The sequence below is a fragment of the Anomalospiza imberbis genome, chromosome 19, assembly GCF_031753505.1.
Source record: "Anomalospiza imberbis isolate Cuckoo-Finch-1a 21T00152 chromosome 19, ASM3175350v1, whole genome shotgun sequence".
Classification (NCBI taxonomy): Eukaryota; Metazoa; Chordata; class Aves; order Passeriformes; family Viduidae; genus Anomalospiza; species Anomalospiza imberbis.
In genome coordinates this window covers 8,969,413-8,982,530 of record NC_089699.1, presented here as the reverse complement: position 1 = coordinate 8,982,530, position 13,118 = coordinate 8,969,413, and the positions used below count along the sequence as shown (strand labels likewise).

At 50.8% G+C, this 13,118-nt stretch overlaps 1 protein-coding gene across 21 annotated transcripts in view; it reads right to left on the bottom strand.

Moving 5' to 3' along the window:
- CACNA1G (calcium voltage-gated channel subunit alpha1 G) overlaps positions 1 to 13,118 on the bottom strand; it is a 143,662-nt gene that overhangs the window by 129,265 nt on the left and 1,279 nt on the right. The window lies entirely within an intron of this gene.

Below are 13,118 nucleotides of genomic sequence, written 5' to 3'. Positions count from 1 at the left end.
CAAAGCCCCATTTTTCCAACCCTGGAGAGCTCCTTGCTCCTTTCTCCAGCCCCTGGCACAAGATCCAGCACCCAGTCTCACCCTGCTCCAGCAGTTCATGCCACAGCCCTGCACCTACCACTCCATCATCTCTCTAACTGTATCCTAGGAGTGGAAATAGAGATGCAAGAAAGTCCTGGGTTTTATTTGTTTTTAATTTTTCCCCCTTTAGACTGTCCCAGGCCCCATTTCAGAGCCCCCACACTGCTTGGCCAGGACAGCATCTGAACACATCTCCATCCTATCTCAAATCACCTCCCCAGCAGGCCCTAAATGGGTTTTTATGCAGCTATATAAACCCTTATGGAAAATACTCACATGCTGTATTAAATAAATTAAGGGTATTATTTTCTCATCATTCTGTTTGATTCTTCTAGGAAGGATGTAATTTTTTCATTTAACTCCAGTGGACCAAAATAAAAAAACACAGCCAAAAACCTATAGAAAGGTATATTACCCTGTAGCGGAAAATTAGATTCCTCCCACACTATACTATAGGATGATTTAAATATAACATATAGGAATATAACATGTTATTAAATTTTATAGTATCTTTCTAGAAAGACCTACAGTATAGGATTCTAAAAATTACTCACGAAACCTATTATGCTTCAATCTAGCCCAGCTGGTTTCCTTTCTATTACATGCTGCAACTTTTCCTAAAAGGCTCAGGTTTTAATAGTGTCTTGAAATGTTGCTGCAATCACACTCCAAGAATGGCTCTAAACTCCTCCAGAAATGACAGACCCAAGTGTGAAGCCCCTGGCCTTGGGGTGGGATGGAGGTGGGGGTGGATGGGACTCTGCACTCTCCACAGTCAAAAACCACTATAATTAGCAGAGGGGTGAGGGCTCCAGGGAGGGCCCAGGTGCTTGGCTTCATGGGGCATGAGGCAATTTTGCATTTCAGTTCCATTGCTCTCCCAGCACTCATCACCCCAAATATTTGGGGTATTCAAGTAGCTATTGGTGCTTCAGCACCAGACACTCATCCTCTTCCCCCGTCTTCCAAAAAAACCCAAAAAGGGATACAGAAAAAAGTTGCCTGTAGCAGTTGCCATAGAGACTCTCCAGCTTGGCACAGAAACCCAAAATCTTGTAAAAAATGGAAGAATTTAAGATTTTAATCAGTGAAAACACACGGGAGGCCAAGAGCATCAACGCACATCCTTGCCTTCACAGCAAGATGTGTTCACCCCTCGTTTAACAGCATCCTAAGAGCCAGCTGAGCACAGGGACAGAAAGGGAGAGGAATGAAAACAATGAAAACCCTGTCCGCTTTCGAGTATTTTCTGTCCCCAGCAAAGCAGCCTCTTGCTGCCCAGGCTGATTCTGGACCAATACCCCACCGGCCAAGCTGTTTGTGTTCCCGTTTCCTTCATCTGCTGCCAGAAAAAGAAATATTCAACAATACAAGCGAGGCAAAATATTTCCCAGAACCATGCTATTTCTCCCATAAACTTCACCTCACCGCCAGCACGGCCAGCAGCGGGGGAGGAAAAACAAAGGAGAAAATCCCAACTTTTAGCAGCATGAAATGTTTTTGCGACAGTCTTGAAATTGCTCTTTTCTGCTGCATTCTCCACTGTCACTCCTGACCCGGCTTCCACCGTGACCACAAATCAAACAACGTGGGATAAACTCACTGCTCTGGCATTTTCACTGCTTGGCAGAGCCCTGGTTCCAGCTGTGGCCACTGGCTAAGACAAACATGGCCCCAAGCACGCTCCAGTGGCTGCCTTTCCACTGGCGGCATGCTGCGGCACGCCAAGGTGGCCAAAGGATCCTATTTTACCACCTTTTAAGCCTTGTGATGAGTTAGGGAGGTGATGGCATCCAGCAGCAGCTCAGGGATGGGGCAGTGGTTTCACCTGGCAGCAGGATGCGGGGGATAACCAAAGCCACAGCACTGGGGAAAGCCTCCAGCGCCAAGGGGTGTTGTATTTCATGCACAACAGAGGAAACAGCGCTTGAGGAACACCAAAACAAGGAACTTCAAAAAGGAGCGGTGTTGGCCCAGAGAATATTGTTGTATGAGCTCAGCCGCTTCAGAGCAATGGAAAAAATCACGCACTGACCCAAAGGGGTGATGGAAGGACTCGGTGTGTGGGGGCTGAGCTTGAGACTTGCCACCAGCATCCACCCAAGGGGCCCGAGGGGAAGCTGGGTGGGAGTGCAGGTACCTGTGGCAACACCCCAGCGCCCCAAGCTGCTCCAAAGCTCTGAAGTCAGGGGAGGACCCAGACTTGGGGGCTCAGGTAACTGCCCCCACATTGCTCTGGCACGCTGACGTAGCAGCAAGGTTACTGTCAGCTCCCAGCTTAGACAGACTGAGGTGTCTCTCCAAAACCTTCTACCAACACCAAGTCCCCTTCTGTTCAGCTCCTCACTTTTACCCTCTGCTGCACATTTAGATGCCTATCAGGATGAAGGTTCATTTGCTTTCCATTAACCCCATCCCTAACAGCACTGGGAGATGCAGGATGCATCTCTCACCAGCTCCTCCAGAACCCAAGAGCTGGAGTCAGGACTCGGCTGGCAAGGAAGGCCCTGGAGGGAGACAGTGTGGATGGGGTGTTACAGACTAAAGGAAACACTCCAGCACTGGCTCATCTTCAGAAACAAGACCATTTTTGCTTGAAGGCCATTAGGAAAGGAGTTTTGTGACTCCTTTCTGTGCCTTTGCTCTTCTTCCATTGTAAAAGCAGGTCTCAGAACAGTGTAGCCATGTCCTGAGCTCTGCTCAGCCATGGTGGAGACGTGTATGTACACACACACACACTGTGGGCAATTCTAAAACTGCACTGGAGTCCCCTCAGATGCTCTTAAGGCACTGCCAGGCTCGGGGCAAGGGCTATGCTCAGGGACCTTTGCTCCTCTCAGCCCCTCTTTGCTCTGGACTAAAGCAGCCAGACACTCAGAGGGCCACCAAGCATCTGCATGGCCTTGAGATACAGGGCACAGGCATTTCCTGCCCTCAGATAAAGGCTATGGACCATTCCCAGTCAGATTTGCCAAGGCTCCCAGTGCCCATGCCATGGCCCCCAGCCCTGCCCATGCTGCCCCATCCCCCTTGAGCAGCTCCCTCCCTCCCCTGCACTCTCCTCTCTTGCTGTGCCTGTGTGTGGGTGTATTTGGAAATGAGATCTTTCCAGCTGAACTGCAAAATGAAATGCAGAGATCACAACTCCTTGAATAGATTTAGTGCACACCCCCCTCCGAACCTCCAGCCTGCCCCCTATGCAAAATCCAGGCAATAGGAAAAAAAACCCCAAACCAGAGGTGAAAAAATTCAAGGTGTTCAGCAGATGAAAGGGGGAGACTGGGGGAGGAGGGGGGAGGCACTGCAAAGCACTTCCCTTTCGCCCCCCGTTCACCACAAGATCTGCAGCTTGACTCCCACTTGCTCAACCCTCTGAGCTCCCAGAGCTGAGACAGCCCAGCTTCACAGGGCTACAAGACAAGAGAAAACAAAGCCCAGCACAAAGCCAAGCCCAGAACCCAGCTGAGATGTGAACATCCACTGCTGGAGGAGCCAGAGCCCATTTACTGAGATGAAGGCAGAAGTGTCTCCACCCTCACTGCAGATACCCCGTGCCGGCCTTGGGCTCCTCTGCTCTTCTTTTCCTGAAAAAGACAGGATTCCCCTGTACTGCTGCCATGAGCAGGTTCTGAAGAAGGGGCTGTGATTTGCCCACAGCAGGGGAAATTGCTCCCATAGGAACAGCGTGTTGGTGTATGGAGGGGGTGCTGTGGGGCAGGATGTGCACCATCCTAAGAGACAGGATGGAAGGAAAAAACAGAAGCATCCTGAAAAATACCCTCACCGCAGCATTGCCCCATCCAGGCAGCAGGGCCCGAGGCAATGGGTGAGAAGAGGAGATTTGGGGGCTCAGAGCACCATTCACAGCCTGGAGACTCCTGCAATAATACTGGCTGTGACAGAGAATGGGGTGAACACACACGGCTGAAAGAGGAGTCTCACAGGCAGCAAGTTATCCCCTACACAAAACAGAGCCCAAGAGGTGGAAACACCCACCTCAGCTAGAGGAAGGACATCCTGCCACAGCTCAGCCACATAGGGATGCTCCAGCTCATCTTCACAAGGGGAACATGACAGGTCAGCTTGACCCTTGCTGCCACCGTCAGTCTGTTTCCCAAGCTGCTGACCCAGTGTGCACCACATGTGTGGGTACAAAGCCCCAGGACACTGAGCACACTGAGCTGTGAAATGCCCTGCGCCACCCCCATGGCCAGCATGGTTTGGGGTGCCTGGGATCAGCTCACATCCACTGGGTCATCAAAAGAAATACCCACGCAGCGTCAAGGGCTGAAAGGAAAGAGTTCACCCCTCTCCCCAGGCTCATGGATACCCAAAGCCCTGGGCCAGGGCTACTGAGGGGCAGGCTGAGAGGCCCATCTGATCTCCCCAAGCCATCCTTAACCCCCAAACAACTGCCTAAGGGGCACAAAATCCCAGTGACAGGGGGAAAGGCAGTGGATAAGAGTATGAGACTCCAGCTGTGATCCATCCCAATTCCAGAACCAAGAAGCTTCACCTGCACCTCTCCTCTGAGTTGAATCAGGCTCCACACCCTCCAACACTGAGCCAGCCATGGATCACAAACAATAAAGCAATTTATACAAGGCAGAAACCTTCAAGAATTATGCTGTATGCTTGCCATATAATGCAAACACATTCCCCTCCACATGTGGCTAGGTCCTTTGTCAGAGGAATTTGGATTTTTGACCCTAGAAGTCAGGATGAATCTCTGAAGGAACATCAGAGACAGACCTGCACGGTGATCCTGAGCAGATTATAGTCTCAGGGGTATATCCTGAGACATATTTATGGCCCTCCAAAGCAAGATAAGTCAATAATCACATACAGTAGCAGTTACAAGTCCGATATTAATTTAATTCCTTTCCTCCCTATCTGCCCAGATAAACATTAATTCAATGGAGCATCAGAAGGCTCCTTTATTTATCATTCTTACTGGAGTTTGTTTTTTCCCATTAAGGTAGAATTGCTACAACCAGGCTATCTAGATGTGATGGTTCCCAAATTAAAGACATCTTGCATCCAACACAGGCACAGGGACCACCAGCCCAGACCTGGGATTCATGCTATTAGCAGCTAGGACCAATGCAGAGGAGGCTGGTCAAAGAGCAGCCCATCAAACGCACTTAGAAGCCTCGTTCACCCACAGCAGAAGGACCATTTTATTCCTACAGACCCTGGAGCCAAGAAAGAGCAGAGACACTTGTTCCCTTCCACAGAATCCATACAACCTGGTCCTGGGAGCTGCACATCCACCCACAGCAGAGCTCCCACCACCTTCTCCCCTTCCCAGAGTAGGGCTCTTCCCAAGACTAGTCTCAACCCAGAGTTAAAAATGAACCTTACTCATGATTAACATCTTTACTTGCATAGCGCGGCTGGCAGCTTAACACCAAATAAATGTTTTGGCAGCAGGAGTCCCAGGCATGGGGGTGAGCCCTGCCCTCCAGAAGGCAGCTTCAGCCTTGCCATGGGTTAACAAGCACTTTCAAATTGAATTAACAAAACATTAACAAGCCCTCTTCACCATCTGGGCAGGGGAGGGCTCTGCCTCGGGCTGCTCTGGCCACCAGCATCTCGGGAGGGAGCACAGAGGCCATCAATAATGCAGGAGGAGGGACTTCGAAACCTGACCTGATTAAGGTATGAATCACAGGAAATCCTGGAGGCATAAAACCCCCGGGGGGTGGTTGGGCAGCCAAGGTGGGTGAATCCCTGTGGGTCCCCTTGCCCAGCTCCACTGCTGCTGGCTGTGGGTTTGCCTTCAGCCCCCAGGGTTTGGGAGCATCTTGAAGCTGGTTCAGTGGATGTACTGGGAGAAGCCTCTTGGAAGAGAGCCAAATTAGAGATAAATGTGAGGATGCTTTGCACCAGAAACCTAGTAAGTGTGGGGCTAGCACCTGGATTACAGTAAATAAGGAACATTTTCCTTATAAGCTAGTCTGTGCCAAGCTCCCAGCTCTCAGTCATCACCTGTTTAGCATTTTGTTCCCATTTTCAGTCCTCTTCTGCTCTTGCCCTTGGATTTTGCATCCCAGCAGAGAGAGAGAGAGAAAACTGGGATGACACAGGTGACAAGAAAACCCCAACACCAAACAGCCGCCAGTCCCTTGCGCCTAGGAAATGTGCTAAAAATCCCAACCAAAACAACATTTCAGGCACGGAAGCCAAACCAATGGACAATTTCCATCCACTTGTGACTAAACCAATGAACTTCTGAGGGCTGTGTCACGGGCACATCCCAGTCCGTGAGCATGGCTGCAGCTCCCACCAGGACCTGTCCGGCCGTGCAGCACCTCAGGCACGGGATGCTGTTCCTGGCACACCAACAGCCTCTTTCCCGTAAGGCACTAACCAGCACCGCCGCAGCCAGCACACAGAGCAAGCCTCAAAGCTTCTCTCAGCAAATATTCAGGCTGAAAAATGTGTTTTTTCCATCTGTTCGGAGCTTCTTTGCTGGGGCTTTGCTAGGAAGCAGATGTGAGAGCATCCCAAAGCACGACCAGTCGTTACTCACTCTGTTATATAAAACCATGAATTTCCTCCTTTTTTTTGTGTGTGTGTGTTGTTTTGGGTTTTTTGGTTGGTTGGTTTTTTTGGGGACTTTTTTGTTGTTGCTTTGTTTTGTTGCTTGTTTTATTTCTTAGCACCAGGACAGATTCCTGGGTGAGAGGCCAAGGCTGAAGAAAGCCAAAGCCAAATGAACCCAGGTTGGGGGAAACCTCTGCATGCATCACCATCCAAAAGGAACATTTCACATCTAGGTTGCTCAGCAGAGAGCCAAGGCACAGAGGAAGGGAAAGCCACGATCTGGCCTCGTAACAAACCCAGAAACACTTAGGCCTCCTAGTTAACCAGGAAATTCAACCCTCTCCAAACCACAGTGAAGCTTCAAAGCCCTCCCAACCTGACTCTGGATGCTCCTTCCACAGTTCCCCAAGGATGGCCTCGTTCCCTCAGACTCCACTCCCAGCCAGCAAAGCTGCCAGGGGCAAAGGCTCCCCATGGGTCCTCTGCCAAGGGAAAATGATTTCATGGCCCAAGTGAAAAAGCCATCAGGGAGGTTCATTTTGGCCTAAGGTTTTCCTCCCTTCCAGCAAAACAGTAGAAAAAAAAATGGAGAGTTGAGTAAAACCTGGGCAGGGAACTTGGGGTAATCCAAAACTTGGTCTTTTCAGAATGGGGGAAAAAAATGAAAGAGAGTTTAAAATAAAAAATGAGAAAGCAGCATTTTTCAGCACGATGCCAAAGCTTCTGCAGGGGGTGCAGGGGGAGAAGAAAGCAGAAAATTTTCTGTGCATCGTAAAATCCTGGGCATTTCCAGACTGACTCCAACAGCCCACATTACTGAACAGGGCAGAGAACACAAAAGCTGTTCAAACTGAGAGCAGGGAGTCTGATGGGAGACACGTCAGCCCCAAGGATGAGTGGCAGCTGGGGTGGTCCAACCCCAAGTCTGCCCCTCCTGTCCTCGGCATGGGGGGCTGGTGGAGAGCTGGGATCTCCTCCCAGCCACCCCGTCCCGGCTCCTGGCCCCAGAGGAATGGCCATACGGGCCATCCACTGAAGAGCTGGACACGATGATCCCTGTGTGTCCCTTCCAGCTCAGAATATTCTGTGAACTGATACCGAGCAAGTCTCCAGAGACGTTCCCCCACCCCACATGGGAGCAAGCGTTCCGGATTTCCTACAAGGAGCCGAAGCAGAGCTGTCCCCGAGCAGCGCGGGGTCCCCAGGCAGGACGGGGCCAACCCTCCCGGCCGGGATGACATAACCATGAACTGCATGAGGCCGAGCCGTTTGTCTGTGAGCCGGGAGGGAAGGGAGAAAGAAAGAAAGGCAAGAAAAGAAAAGAAAAAAAATTTAAAAAAAAAAAAAGAAAGAAAAGAAAGGAAAATAAAACTTCTGGAAGTCATTACGATTCCTCTGCTCCAGTCTCCTTTTTGGCAGACAACTTCCCTCTCCCCTTCCCTCCCCCCCCACCCCACCCCAGCTTGCTTCAAAATGCCAGCCTATGATTTTTAAATGAGAAAAAGCTGCGCTGTACTCCAGCACTTGGATAAACTCCTACACAAACTTCCAGATGTGACACAACAGCCTGGAAGGGGGAATTCACAGAAGAATCTCCTTAAAAAACATACACGCACGCAGGGAGCAAAGGAAGCGCCTGGCTGCCGGCATAGCTGGGTGATGGACGGGTCCAGAGATCGCTGGTGAGATGAGGTGTCACCTAGATTAGGATGAAACTGCTCCTGGCTCTTCCAGGGAGGCAGGGATTAGAGGAACGCTGGCCACTGCATCCAGCTCTTGGAAGTGAACACTGCCTGCTGCTCCCACTGAGCTCCCAAGAGGTTTGTGAACAGCAGGGAAGAGGATTTGCAGTTATTTGTCTCCCGGGAAGGAGGGAAATAACCACAGCACCTTTGTGCTGCCCTTGCTAAAAGGTGATGGGTTGAGATCGTCACGCAGGAGCTGGAGTGAGCCCAGGGAGGCACCAGCACCTGCCCTGGTAGCAGCAGGATGCTCCATCCCAGCCAGGAGGGCCAAGGGGCTGTGGAAGACCCCTAGGTCGGGCATCAGCCAGACAAGGCAGGTTCCTCTTCTCCCCAGGAGCCAAGAAAGAGGCACAGAGACAGTGGAGGCTCGGCCACAGTGGGAGAAATTCCATCCGTCTAGGGAAGGTCGGAGGCATCAGCCAGTGAACTGGGTCAGGCGAGAGAAACAAGCTCGGGTGCCCTGGGATGGATCAGACACAGGTGAAGCAAATGGATTCTGGTTCCTTTGTGGGGTTTTTAAATGAAAACGAGATCCATTTCAGGTCTGACCTGTCAAATCAAAGCGTTTTGCTTTGTTAAACTCAGAAGTGAGGCTGGAACAAATGTATAGAAGTGTAAGGACACCACGTGCACTTGCCCCAAAAACACACCCTTTTGATAGCCAAAAAAAAAAAAAAAATTAGCCCTGCATTACACAGAACTCTTCAAAGAGCAGCATAAGCAGTGTCTGGCTCTCCCCGTGAGCTGACATGGCTGAGGAGGGGGTGAGGACACCTCAGTCTCCCACATGGTAACAGGGGTTCCACTTGCCCACTGCCCTCACCACAGCAATTCCCACGAGAAGGGGCACTGGGGGGCACTGCTGGGGCTGGAGACCCCAAACCACAACACAGCTGCGCAGCCTCAGGTTCCACCCCCACCAGGCAGGAGCGTCCTGGCTCTGGTGCAGTCGGACACACAGGCATGTCCCTCCCTGAAGAGCTGGATCCAGCCAGACCAGCACAGAGTGGTTCCAACACAGACCAGGGCACAGGGTGAGCTCAGCAGGGGCTGACTGTGCTCTCAATGGCGCCAGCACTGCCTTCCATGAAGAACCAAGCTCTAGCACAGCAGCTCCAGCCATCCTGTGAGCCAGCCTGGTGCAGATCTCAGCTACACCTTGGCATGAAGCCATGGGGATTCCAGACCCATCCCTGGAGGTGTCTGGGCATCTGCAACTTCCAACAGGAACTGGGGGCAATCAGTCCTCCCCAGGACCCAGCTTTGGTCGCCCGCCTCTCCCTTACTGGGGAGTGAGCAGAGCCATGTGAGGCAGCTGCTGGAAGAGTCCTCTCTGTTTTATTGCAGACAGAAGGCAGGGCTGGTTTCTGTGACCAGATCAAGACATGTTTCTTTGCCAAAGCCATTCTCAAACCCCAAATCCCAGGGACTGTGCCACAGAGCAGCTAGGTAGGATGGGAGCACTCCTGCTGCCATCCAAACCTCCCCTTCCCAGAGAGGGAATTTGCAGAGCTGCCCTTCACCCTCCAAACCAGGAGGAAAAAACCAGGATTTCAGCCAATGTGGCTATGTCTCCCCCGGAGTGGCACCTTCCAGCAGGTTTTTATAGCGCCCCATTGCCGCATGCTGCTTTCCAGGCAGCAGCGCTCTGCAGGCAGCCAAGCGTGGGGGATGAGGCAGTTTTCAGTGCTACAATAGATATCACAGGCCCTTTCAGTTACACTGTTATTTCTCTATTCAGAGCTCTTAATGCCAAGTGGTAGCATCCTCCCCACTTTCTCCATCCCCGCTCTTCAATCACTCCACAACTCTCAAGAAATAGCCTCGTTTCTTGTCTCTGATCAGAGGAGCAGCCTGGCACAGACCCTGATACAGCCTTTCATCTTCCCATCATTCATGGTGCTTTCATTTTACAAGTGAAAGTCAAGTAACCAGCTTGCCTCCTCTTTTCCCCCCCTCAGAGACTCCTGCTTCTCCTCTCACAGCCTTGCAGCACACACACCAGGACATGTGCCACAGCCCTTCCTATCTCTGAGCCTGTGGGTCCAGCACGGTGACCACGGAACTTGTCCCTGCTCCTTCTTCCCTCTTAACCCAGGCAGTTCTCACCCAGGGAAGAACCTTCCACCCCAGAGCCACCAGGAATATGCAGGCTGTCATCTAGGCTTGTCCCCTCAAGTCCTCATGGCTCCCAGAGAGGTTTTCACTCAAAGACCACAATGGAGTGGAGGGAGAAGACAAGTTGGCCATCTGGTACATGTTTAGAGTTAAAAACCCCAAGGTTTCAGGCTCTGGAAAATTTCTGGATCAGGACAGATTTCATGACCTCTTTCTAGCCCTAAGGGAGAGGAGGAGCAGGAGAGCAACACAGTACCCCACATCTCTGCTCCAGACAGCAAGAGAAAAAGATTCCTGGTCCAGGCAGAGAATGTTCTAGACAGAAACATGGCAGAAAACCCCCAAAAACCACATCAACAGGACTTTGCATCCCTGCTGGATACTCAGCACCTCAACCATCACCCTCCCCTAACCCGGCCTCAGGTACCACAGTCACACTACCTGCCTGGACAGGGATATAGAGCAGAATCCCAGGAGTTCCAGCTGCACTTCAGGGGTACAAACTGTCCTTCCTGGGCAAAAGTGGGTCCTGCACCTCCTCCTGATGCCCCATCAACAGTAAATTTTATCAGTCAGATTAGAGCACCACAAATCTGCCTGGAAAAGCCCCAAGCTCTGCATCTCCACAGGCACAGCTCAAACCAGAGTCCTCCCATCCAGTTTCTGCAGGAGCCAATGCAGAAAGGTAAAGTCCACCTGAGAGACTGGCAGAAGGCAGGGAAAGCTCTAAACTCCCCAGAGCTGGGGCAGGATTCACCACCCACACAGCCAAAGCACTGTCACTCCTCTGCAGGGCAGCTGGTGGCAACAAAGACTTTCCAGCAACATGATTACATGGTTTTAACACTGAGACTTGATTCCTAGAAGGTTACAGCCTGAGAAGGGCCACCACACTACAGAGAAAAAAAAAAAAAGTAATAAATATAAATAAGAGCAGGCTCAGCTCCAGCACTGGAGTGGCAGAAAGGCAAAGGGATGAGCACAACAATGCTCTGCTGAACAGCCCAGCAAATGACAGGACACAGTGCAGGTACCAAAGTAGCTACCGTGTCCCTCTGAAGGAACTGCTTTTTTCTTTTGTATGTTGTTTTCAATGAAACCCCCCAATTCTGGGTCAGTGACCCTGAAAACAAACAGCTGCATGCAGCCACATGACTCAAAGATCCACAGCATCACCCTTGTGGCCCCAGGACTCCTAGCAAGATCCTTTCTCTGTCAGTAACAAGTGAAAAATTGGCGACAAAAATCCCAGCTAGTGGGACTACACTTAATGCTCATCCCGGACTCACAGTGGTGTTTGCAGGTGCCCACAATACCACTAATTTTCCAATGACAAAAGTTAATCAGCTTGTTTTTGCAGCCACAGAGGAGAAAACACATTTCAAGCCACTACTGGGGTGAGGGATTTTACTGAAAACACTAAAACATGCAGGTGTTAACATCAGACCCAAAACATCATTTCAAAGATTAAAAATTTTAAAAAAAAATTTAAAACCCCATAAATACTTGGAAGCATATTTAAACCAGCAATCATAAATATTGTTAGTCATAGTAGGCAACAAGAACACACTGACTTGCAGCCTGTCGTTAATATTTCTTTCCAAAACAGAAGGCTTCACAAAGTTGTGAAATTTCCTAAGATGTTTAAATAAAGGCAGTTTGAACTGCTTTGATAGTCTGAAAGAGATCTAGGGAGAAGCTGCTGAGTGTATTCATGACTGGGAAGAGAAATCTTTGATTTTCCCTTCCTGGGGGACATTTTAGGAGAGAAGGCAGCCTGTTTATCAGAGAAATCTTTGCTGAAGCTCAAGTAAAACAATATTCATAACTCCAGCAGACCCTCGCCAAGCACACCAACCTCAGCTGAGATGTAATCCCTAACAGATCCTGCATACCAGGAGTGGAGAAGGACTAGCACAGGGTATGCTGGTCCTCTGTACCATGTAACATGTCCTCCGTGCTGCTGCACAGCCTCTCCCCCTCCAGATGTGGGGCTGCTGCCCAGACTACTCGCCTGCCTCTTGCGCCGGCAGCACAGCACGGACGCGGGAACTTCCCGGGAAGAGGTTGCCTCTCCTGCACCAGCCCCTGCTGGAAGCCACATCGCTTCACTTTATTTCATTTTGGGGTTTTGTTTCTACAAATAATAAATAAAATTGGAATTTGGGGATGGTAAAATAGTCGTAATGCTAGAAGCCATGCGGAAGCCATGTGCTGGTTGCAACTCGGCTCCAAAGGGAAGCTTTAAAGACACCAAGACTGTGGAAAGAAGAAATTTTTCTATTGTCTCCTCTATTTCTTCCCCCCCCCCCCCTCCTTTTGAAAGCTTAAACTTGACTAAAGCGGCTCGGCCTGTGCCAGAGCAGACAGGGAGCTTGGAAGGAGATCAGAAGCCTTTGGGGGGGTCGTGGCTCAACCTAGGATCTGACAAACAGCCGCCCTTGGCCAATGCACGCCCGGGACCATGACCCCCACCCTGCCCCGACCCGTCCAAGCAGGGAGCATCCCCCGGGGGACTGCCGAGAATGGGCCCTTCGACGGGCCTCAAGCACCCTGAATTATTTAGGGACCCTGAAGCTGGGCAGCAAACCAACCCCCCAAAACCTCCACCTCCGTCCAGACTGC